Source organism: Cupressus sempervirens, chromosome 1 (genome assembly GCF_028749045.1).
Source record: "Cupressus sempervirens isolate cs-2001-9-10 chromosome 1, ASM2874904v1, whole genome shotgun sequence".
NCBI classification, from domain to species: domain Eukaryota; kingdom Viridiplantae; phylum Streptophyta; class Pinopsida; order Cupressales; family Cupressaceae; genus Cupressus; species Cupressus sempervirens.
Genome location: NC_143118.1, coordinates 324,438,997 through 324,450,545, shown reverse-complemented (window position 1 = coordinate 324,450,545; position 11,549 = coordinate 324,438,997).

Below are 11,549 nucleotides of genomic sequence, written 5' to 3'. Positions count from 1 at the left end.
CCTTGTGATACTAGTTCGGTAGAGTATACTATTTTTGAGATTTTTCAAAATTGATTTTGTAAGGTATATATATACATGGAAAGGTTCTTTCATACATTATCCTATACACATGCTTACTATATACAACATATACTTACTGTACATATCTTTTCTCCCCCATTGTTTTTACAACTTATTACATTTCCCCCCCCCCCCCCCCCCATAACTCTTTACATATATCTTTCTCCCCCTTTTTGACATTAATGCCAAAGATTTATTCTATTTATTTACATGTTAATGCCAAAATGAGATATAAATTATGAATGTACCTTGAGTATGATAGCCAAGGTCTTATCCTAGTCCTCTTGCAAGACCTTACTTTTGTGAAGTGATATTTGTACTTCTGTAGGCAATTCTATCATATGGTCTGCTATGGAGAAGTTATTGTCATGGATGAGAGTTTTAGAATGTGCAATGTATTTCTACAGTGCATCCATGTTAGGAAGAATCATATGCTGTATATGTACCAATGTAGATCTAATCCTTGCTTCTTCTCTAATAAATTCTTCTTGCATATCTATCAAAAATCTTATCCTGTTGAAGTGTGCAAAGCTTGAACTAGGGTCAAGTTGTAGCTACTAAGCACTAGCCTTGAGATCTTCATCTATCTTGGACAATTTTTCCTTTATTTCTTTGGTAAAATTAGAAACATCACATAGGTTACCAAAAAGTGATGATACATTTGTACAAGATTTTTCCAAGGATCCCAAAATTGTATAAAGTTCTACTTGATCGATGGCTATTTGTTGAGCAATGTGCTCCAACACTTTATTCTCAAACTTCTTTTTTGCCTTCTGCACTAGCTTATCCTACCCATCAGTATCTTCATTGAACTTTAGAACTACCTCTACTAATTGAAACAAAATTAGTTTTGAAGAATCAACCTCAATGCCTATGGCCTCTGCCAAAATGTTCTTTGCATCCTTAATAATTTTAAATTCCTTATCTATTTACTCTCTTAATCTTTGTTGTTTGGCCTTCTTCTGGAGGAGCTCACCAAATGTCTACATTTGGTCGAGAGTGAGCTTGGACATGTCCCAATTTGGTATTAAAATTTCCTCATCTAGGTCTATTTCTTCCTCCATCTCCTTTCCTTTGCTCAAAATTTTGTGCTCGATAGAGCCTTGGTCTCAACTGTCCTTGCAGTTATTGCTTGTGTGCCTAGAATAGAAATAATTGTAGACATACTAGGACTAGTTGTAAAAGATGATATTGTACTTATTGAAGGAGTACTAATAGAAATACTTGAAGAATCCAAAATTGATGTGTTGACAACTGATGTGCTCAAAACTGATGTAGTCAAAATTGATGTAGCCAACTAGGTAGATGACAGAAGAGTTTTTAGGGTAGTAGATGAAGTGGAGGTCACTTCAGTCAATGATGTGCTAAGATGAATTGGAGCAAAGAGTGATTGAATGTTTCAGTTGTCACTGGTAGTCACAATCAATAACTACTGCAACTATCTTAACTAGATCAGTTTCTTCATCATCTTGAGTCACTTCCTTGGTAGCCTCTTGCTCTTGTTCCTCTTCATCATCTATGTTTTCAAAATGAGTTACTTCTTCAACATTTTCCTCTTCATCTTTCTCCTTATTCTCTTCATCATCATCATTTACATTCACAAGGAAATCACTAAGTTTGTGTAAAAGATAGACATTTTTCCAAGTGTTTGTTGCATTCCTTACAACATGTTCAATATATTTCATTAGAACCATGCAAGTATTGAACCTTAGAATCAATTTTTCTTCATTTTTCTTTAGTGACTCTTTTACCTCTATATCTGATATGCTTGGTATAAGTTGCCTCAGAGTTTTCTCATAGATGTCTTTGACAGTTTGTATGGAAAATTTGCATCTTGGCCTTATTTTCTCCATTAAAACATTAGGAACCTGAGAAGCAAGCTGGTCTAGTGATTATTTCCATTTGCCCATTTTTTCCATCACCAAATCTTCTATTTTCTTCTTCTCTTCATCAGTCCTAATCTCATATTATAATGCTTTAAAATGTGCTATACTAGCTCTAGCTTCTAGATCTTTTAGTCTGTCTTGGAAGGTGGGTGGAGGTTTCCTAAATATAATGTCTCCTCCTCCCTTATTAGCTTTCTTTCTGGAAGATCTTCTTGTGAATACTGTAGCGGATGGCTTTGCTAGCTTGGTGATGATTACCTTTCCCTTTTTCTTTAGTGGTTCCTCTTCCTCTGATTCTTCTTCATCCTCTACTTCTTCATTCTCTACTTCCTCATCCTCACCTTTTCCCTTGGTCAACAAAAAGGTAGAACTTGTTTTCAGTTTAGCAATTCTTTTCTTTCCTTAACTGCCTAAGGGAGCTTTATTTCTAGTTCTATACTAGCTTTAGCTTCATCATATGTACCAAAGTATCCTACCATAGGATCAATTGGTTCATTGAAAAGTGCCTCAATGATGTCTTTAGTTTCACCAATATTAACCTCATATCCAAGAGGTTTCACCCATGCTTTTTAGGCTTAACTACCTGAATATATACTTTGTCACTATCCACCATGAAACATACATCATCCTTATAATCTTTAACTAACTTCTTGGGAATCCTAAACCTATTGTTCATCTTTTCCTTGAATGCATCAAAGTAGTTGTCCATAATACTATTATAGTTCTCACCCATCTCAACAATATACTCATTGATTTGATAAAGCACATGCACATATTTTCTCCAAATAATAGTGCCTTTTAAAGGGAAGAATTTTTCAACATAAAAGAATAGACATGTTAATAGGGAGCCAAACTTACATGGATTATTCTTTGATGTCCTTATGCTTTCCGTATTCTTTTTGAATTGTTTCAATAGTAGCTCGGCAAGGTCGTAAGAGAGATTATTCTTTACTACCTTGTATGCAAGGTCAACTACTTCACATGATACATTATTTAACCTGCTCAAGCTATAAATCTTGTGTGCAATAATATGGATTCTAAATTTTGACTCCATGTTTGTGACATTTCTAGCTTCATTCCTCTACCATCCCATTCTGCTAGGGCTTTCTTTTTAAGTTCAACCCAACCTAGGGTTTTGGTCATTTTAGCTTTGGTCAACATTAGGAGACCAATAATTCGATGAATCATCTTCTTTGTGATCAATACTGGTTGTTCCAACCACAACTACCCATTATGCACTTGACTAAGGATAAATATAATTCATTTTACTTAGAATTCATGGGGCATGTGAGGGATGTGAGTTAACCCTTTAGTTTCCAGGTGTTGGTTCTTGGATTTCAAAACTCCATTTACACAAAGTTTATCTAGGGCATCATCCATTTCTAAAGTACCAATCTCTTGAATAACACATTTAAAGTGAGTGTGAATATCATTGATCAACAACACTTTTGGAGGGATTTGAGACAACACTCCACTTGGATCTAGGGTTTTGGAAATCACAAGAGTGAGCTTGAAGTTTGGTGCCTTCCATTCACCATGAACCAACATTTTTGAACCTCTCTTTGGCTTGCTACTACTAGATGCCATCTTCACTTGGTAGGGTTTGAGAGGATTCAAAATCTTTTGCTAACAATTTGCTCAAATCACTTGAATGCTCTGAAGATCACACTTTGCAATAGCTTTCAAGAATTTCATGGTCAAAATGACTTTGATTGCATTGATTTTATCAAATTTTGTCATAAATGCTTTGGTATGAAAGTTAGATCGATTGACATCACGTTGACAGACTTTCATTCACTTCTTTACATTGAACACTCGGTAAAGTCTTTGTGACTTGGTAACCATATGCATCTTTATTACTTTCAACCTTGCTTAGTAGAGTCTTCTGTCATTCGGTAACCATATAGAATTTAGTTACTCCTGACCTTTCTCGGTAGAGTCTGTGACCCAAGCTTACTTGGTAAAGAAAGTAACTCGATAAACACTAGTACCCTTTTACTCGGTGATCCCTTTGTATCAAATATGGATCATCTATTCTTTCAATCTGGAACTATTTTGGATGTCTTCTTTGATATCCTAGTTCCAATTCCTCCATTGAGAACTTAAGTAAAAATGCTAGAGTCACCCAATTCTTGAGTGACTTGATCACCATTGCTTGGACTTGTATTCTAGGTAGACTTTGGAACCCATTACTGTCTCATCTATTTTTGAATGTTATCATCTTTTGCCTTCTTCTCATCTTCAATTTTACCAATATTCATGTAGTTCTTTGCAAGATGACCAAGTTCTATACAAATGAAGAATCTTTTAGTAGTATCTCTTTTCCTCAAATGATGCTTAACACAATTCATTCCAATGTGTCAAAATTCTCCATAATAATGGCATTTGCACAAGGTGTTTTAGTCCCAACCAAATGTTACTTTCACAATTTGTTCTACTGGATTCAATATCTTGTTTTTTCACTCTGATGACTTGTTTCCATGTTTCTTACATTTGTGACATTTTCCTTCAATTCTTGGTTTCTCTTTGCATTCATTACATGTTGATTGTAACTGTAGCACTTTCCATTGAATTTTTCTTTTCCATTTCTCCAACATTTGTTTGACGTATGACCTATCTTATCACAATGATTGCAAGTAGGTCTTTGATCCTTTTGAGCTCCTTGCTTGGATGATTCTCCTTCTTCTATATATCCTATTCCTGCTTTTCCTTTTTGTCTATAGAGATTTTTCTCATTCAATCGATTCATGTCTACTTGGGATTTCATCATTCTTTCATTGATTTTCCTTTCAGAGTTTAGATTATTCTACAATCTTTCATTTTATAACCTTAGATTCATGATTTCTTCATTTGCATTGGTGATTTGATTAATGAAGTCTACTTGCTGAAGGGATTAGTGTTGGATTTCATTGTCTTTTCCTTCCAAATCTTCTTTTATCTTGTTTTTCTCTTCCATGAATTTACACAACCTAACTAACTAAATTTCTTGTTCTCTTCTTAGTGAACCATTCTTCTCCAAGATTTCTTTGATTGCATCATTTGCTTCATCTGAGCTACTTGAAGGATGAAAGTCTTCAATTCTTTCTTCAATGTAGAGATGATCATTCATTTGAATTGTAAGATCTTTTCTTCTTTTCAGCGATTAGGAGAGTTGCTCCTTTGATTTCTTGAGTTGGGCAACAACCATTTCCAAATCTATCTTTTCATTGTCAATAGCTTTGTCAAGTCTAAATATCTCCATGGCTTTGATCTTTTCTCAAGTTGTTAAACTTTTTCTTAAGAACCATAGAGCTTTGATACCAATTGTTGGAAATATTCCTAACAATGCAAAGTTACTGAGAGGGGAGGGGTGAATTAGTAACTTCTAAAACTTCTGTAATTTTAACTCTTAATCCAATAGTCTAATTAGCATTTAATTCTTGACATATAATTTGATCTAATTGCATGCATAAAAAGCTAAAAACATGAAATCATTCATAACACTTTGACAGAAAGATTTGGTGACCTAGAAACCTTTCAAATAGAAAGTAAAACTAGGGTGGGGATGATACCCACAAAATTTAGTACTACAGTATAAAGTTGTCTTGTTAAGGCTTACATTGATCACTTCTAATGATCTACCCTATTAAGAGCAATAAGGACTACTAGGTCCACCTTGTGAAAGGATTTACAAACATACAATGAAGTATGTACTTAGTAAAGAGATTTACAAAAGATTGTTAGGTCTACATTGTTAAAGGATTTGACTAATCCACCTGTTAGGATGAAGCAGTAGTTGATCTCTAATCTACAACTTGGTTTACAAAATGAGATTTCTTTATGTACTAATCACCTTGTTGTGATAGATATGTCATTGTTGCCCCTTATACTATTGCAGGCTTTGTAATTCACTCTTTTTGCTCTTCTCTGATTATATTTGATTACATTGCATTCATTTTCTTACTTTGTTTTTCACACTTGGATATAATATAATTCATCAAATATATACCAATCCAATTATAAAAATTACAAAGTTGGCCACTATACAAGTTTACACAAATATTACAAAGTTGGCTCAAGTGAAGACACTCAGGTTCTAAAGACTGACTTGGTGAAGTTTTGATACTCGGTCTACACTAGTGACTTGGTAGATACTATGAAACTCATCATATAAACTAAGTCACTTGGTTTACATTGTATGACTTGGTAAACACTATCTCCTTGAGCTCAGTATAAATTGAGTCACTTGGTTAACATTGAGTAGCTCAGTTAACACTAGACTCACATCACATAAATTGTGAACTCAATAAAAATTGCATAGCTCAGTTTGCACTAGTTAACTCAGCATATACTGGGATACTTGAGTTACACTATTGATCTTCACTATAACTACAACTACTCGGTAAACACTAGAATCTATCCAAAGGACTCAGTAGCAACTTTAGGACTTGATGGTAACTAAAATGGTTGGTAAACACTATTATCTATACAATAAGCTCGGTAGCTATTTACAATTTGAATAAGTGTATGTCACTAATAATAAACTTGACTGATATGTCAATATCTCTTTCATTTCTTCTTTCCTTTTATGTCCTTTCTCATAGGTGGAATTTGGGTAAAACCTAATAGATCCTAATTTCATGGTGATAATCTCGAGGTAGGATCTATTTCCCCTAGGTCCTTCCTTTTTATCCACCTCTCCACTTGGAATAAACTCTTAGCACCAAAATAGGGTTTAATTAAAGTCTAGGCATGATTTCCAGATTTTGTTACCTATTTTGGGGTCCCTAGATTATTCTCGAGATTTGTGCACTTGAAAATTGGGGGCATATTTTTCCCCTAATGCTTCAAGAGTGCATTGCACCACTAGTGGGCCAATCAAGGGAGCAATGTGCCCCTACTGAGGACCTATTTTGGCCCATTTCCTTTAGGTCTTGTGTTTTGGATAATAAGATGTTAACTTCTATAATAGCCTACCTATGGAAGTTAGTCAATTCTAATATCTTATATAAACTCTTTTGTTTGCTCCATTTTGCATGCACAATCATAACTATACATCACATCTTTCTCTCAAGTGTTCAAGCATTCAAGTTTCAAGCTTTCAAGCATCTACTCAAGCATTCCTCCATTGAAGACCAAGGATTCAAGCACTCAAGAAATTTAAGGATTTTATCATCAAGATCTCTTTAATCTATTCAAGATCCTTTCTCACATCTTCTACATCCATTGATTTTCATCTTCTTGGTCCAAAACCATTGGTGAAGTAAAGCACATTGAATTTGATTCAAGGGAGTAGGATTTGCAAGGTGAATTTGTGCATTTACTTTATATTCATTCTATTTCAATTATTTTAATTCAAGGTTAATTCCTAAACTAGGGTTTGACTAAGGAAAACCCTCCATCAACAACAAAAATCCCATTTTATTATAGGCTGTGAATATCAAATTGACAAACAAGTTGCAAATTGAAGTACCCTTTTTGGCTTTCTTTGAAATTGAAAAGTTAGAATCAACATCTAACATAGTCAATTAGGGCCACATTGTACCCTTGATGCACTTGTTCTCCCTTAATAGATTGTCAAAATATTTCTGGGTTTCATTTGTTGTGCACTTTCAAGTCCAATTCTACAACTTTCCTCCCCTTTTGATCAAAACAACATGCACAAAATAGATTTCAAAGGTGATTTCCTTCTACCCCTTTATCATTTCACCATATCTATATATCCTACATCTAGATTATACATTCACATTAAGGATTTTTAAGGAATTAGACATCTTTCCCCTATTCTTCCTAGATGTAGCTTGTATTATTGATTATTGTTTGCTCAATTAGCAGTAATCTCCCTAGATCTAACCCTCTAGAATTTCAATTTCAATTTTTATCTTCCTTATCTCACTAGTACATTTGGGTTCATTTTTCAACCTTTATTGGTCAAATTTTCAACCCAATTTTTGACCAAATTTTGACTAAATTCGACCAACCCATTGGTCGATATTTTTTTGGTCAAAATTTTGACCAATCTATTGGTCGAAAACCCACCAAAGCCATTGTCTAAGTTCATATAGGAATTGGTCAAAATTTTGACCAACAAAGGTAGAAAAAAATTACGCGTTGGTGGAAATTTAGACCAACAAAGGTAGAAAAAAATTTAGGCGTTGGTGGAAATTTCGACCAATGAAGGAAAAAATTTTGACCAAAGAAGGTAGAAAAAAATTTAGGCATTAGTGGAAATTTCAACCAACAAAGGTATAAAAAAATTTAGGCATTGGTGGAAATTTTGACCAATGAAGGTGGAAATTTCGACCAACAAAGGTAGAAAAAAATTTAGGCGTTGGTGGAAATTTCCACCAACAAAGGTAGAAAAAAGCCAAGTGTTGGTGGAAATTTTGACCAATGAAGGTGGAAATTTCCACCAACAGGTAGGTGTATATTTTTTTCAGGCATTCTATAAAATAGTTCACATGTCTTGCCTATGATATGACATTTTACATGCATCCTACACTCTCTCATTCGGCTGATGATGGATTACGCAGAGTGATCTGAAACCATGATTCTAAAAAACACACAAAATCAAATCCAAAATGAACTTGCACTACAAATGGATTTTGGAAATCTGATATTGTTAATTTTGTATGCATGTCTACCAGGACAAATATATGTTTAAGTTGTGATTGTCCTGGTAGACATGCATGCAATTTTACCAATATCATATTTCCACAATCCATTTGTAGTGCAAGTTCATTTTGGATTTGATTGTGTATTTTTTAGCATCATGGTTTCAAATCACTCTGCATAATCCATCATTAGCCGAATGAGAGAGAGTGCAAGATGCATGCAAAATGTCATATCATACGCAAGGCATGTGAACTATTTTATAGAATGCTTGAAAAACACTGACAGTAACTAATATAAAGAATATATAATTAGTTATATGATTGAGAAAAATCATGTACTAGTGAGTTGGTCAAAATTTTGAGCAAAAAATTTTTGACCAATGGGTTGGTCAATTTTTTTCAAAATTTGGTCAAAAATTGGGTCAAAAATTTGACCAATAAAGGTCAAAAAATGAACCCAAATGTACTAGTGCAAGTATGCTCGCCAAGTTGACTCTTTGAGCTTGGTCATCAAGTCACCCCACCAAAGTGCCTCACCAAGGTCAATCTTTAGGTCTGCTCATCGAGCTTGCTCGCCAAGTCAGCTCGCCATGTCATGTCTCTAAGTGGCCTCGCTAAGTCGGCTTGCCAACTTTCCCCACCAAGTTGCCACTTTAAGCCCACTCACCATGTTAGATTGCCAGGTTGACTCCCCAAGTCAGCTCGCCAAGTTGACTGTTCAAGTGCACTCACCAAGTTGACTTAGAGTTCGTTCACCAAGTCGCCCCACCAAAGTGCCTCATCGAGGTCAGTTCATAAATTTGCTCACCAAGTCACCTCACCAAGTCAGCTCACCCACATGTCCCACCAAGTCCCCAAGTCTTCTCACCAAGCCGACAATTCAAGTGTGCTCACGAAGTTGACTCTTTAAGTTTTCTCACCAAGCCCATCCCCTAGGTCAACTCTCCAGGTCAGCTTGCCAAGTCACTCCCACCCAGTCACCTCAATGAGTTGACTCTTTTAGTCAACTCACCAAGTCTACTATTCAAGTACACACACCAAGTTAGATCGCCAAGCCAACCCACCAAGTCATGTCACCAAGTCAACTATTCAAGTATGCTCACAAAGTTGACTCTTTAAGTTTTCTCATCAAGTCAGCCCACCAAAGTGCCTCATCAAGGTCAGTCTTTAAGTCATCTCACCAAGTCACCGCACCAAGTTGACTCACCATCTTGCCTCACCAAGTGGACTTGCTAAGTCGGCTCACCAACTTGCCCCACCAAGTCAACTGTTCAAGTATGCTTACCAAGTTGACTCTTTGAGTTCGGTCATCAAGTCACCCCACCAAAGTGCCTCATCAAGGTCAGTCTTTAGGTCTACTCATTGAGCTTTCTCACCAAGTCAGCTCACCATGTTGCATCTCTAAGTGGCCTCGCTAAGTCTGATTGCCAACTTGCCCCACCAAGTTGCCACTTTAAGCCCACTCACCATGTTAGATCGTCAGGCCAACTCCCCTAGTCAGTTTTCCAAGCTAACAATTGAAGTACACTCACCAAGTCAACTCTCTAAGTTTACTAACCAAGTTTGTCCCCTAGGCCAACTCTCCAAGTTAGCTCACCAAGTCACCCCCACTTGCCCCACCAACTCACCACTTTAAGTCAACTTGCCATGTCAGCTTGCCAAGCCAACTCCCCTAGTCAGCTCACCAAGCTAACAATTCAAGTATGCTCACCAAGTTTTCCCCCTAGGTAAGCTCACCAAGTCGCTCACCTCAATGAGTTAACTCTTTAAGTCAGCTCACCAAGTTGGCTCACCCAGTGGTTTTACCACCTTGCCTCATCAAGTTGGCTTGTTATGCGTGCTTGACAAGTTGCCCCATTGAGTTGCTTCTCTAAGCCCACTCACCATGTTAGCTCACTTGGTCAGCTCACCAAGTCAACTATTCAAGTACGCTCGCCAGGTGGGCTCACCAAGTCACCCTACCAAGTCATGTCACCAAGTCAACTATTCAAGTAGGCTTGTCAAGTTGACTTTGAGTTCGCTCATCAAGTCACCCCACTAAAGCACCTCATCAAGGTCATTCTTTGAGTCTACTCACCAAGTCAGCTCCCCACCAAGTTGCCACTTTAATTCCACTCACCATGTCAGATCGCTAGGCCAGCTCCCCAAGTGAACTCGCCAAGTTGACAATTCAAGTACGCTCACCAAGTCGACTCTTTAAGTTTGCTCACCAAGTCTGTCCCCTAGGTCAACTGTCCAGATCATCTGTATCCCCTATTGTAGGTGGACTTGATCTTTGGCAAGCTTATTTTGACTATATCTTTTATTTTTAACAATACCAATATTTTTAACTTGGCCTAGCCCCATCCTATTAGATGCTTGATCCATGTCACTGTGCCTCTAATGAATAAGAATAGCATGTGTATTAAAGATAAATCACTTGAGCTAGAAATTATATCCATCTTTATGAATCTAAAATATGACATAGCAAAAAGTGAAATAGTTCTGATGGAGAAATATTATGAATGAGCCAACTTCAGCATCAAATGCTTGAATAGCAATCAAAGTATACCTCAAATTCATAATTTTTGCAACAATATAGAGACCTTCCTCTTTGTTCACTATCTACATTAGCCATTTGATTAGATGTATTTTGAGAATTAATGGAATGGTTCCGAGATAGCAATGACCAAGAACCAACAAAGAAAAATCTAGCTAGAAAACAATCGATTGATAAAAATAAATTTGAAACTTGAAATAAAAAACAATCATTTTATCTTTGCCCCTAGATAAAGAAATAACTCTAATAGTAACAAAGATCAACATACACTTTAGTTTAGAAAATTAAAATCCATAGAAATCAAATATTTAACAAGTTATAAAACCATAATAAGTTCAAGGCCATTCATCCACTAAATGATTATTTGACTGCTCAATACATTGAATTAATAAGCCTAATTAGTCATCAAAAAACACACCAAATGCTGAGTGTGAATGTACTTGGCTGTGCATCCATTATCATTGACCAAAA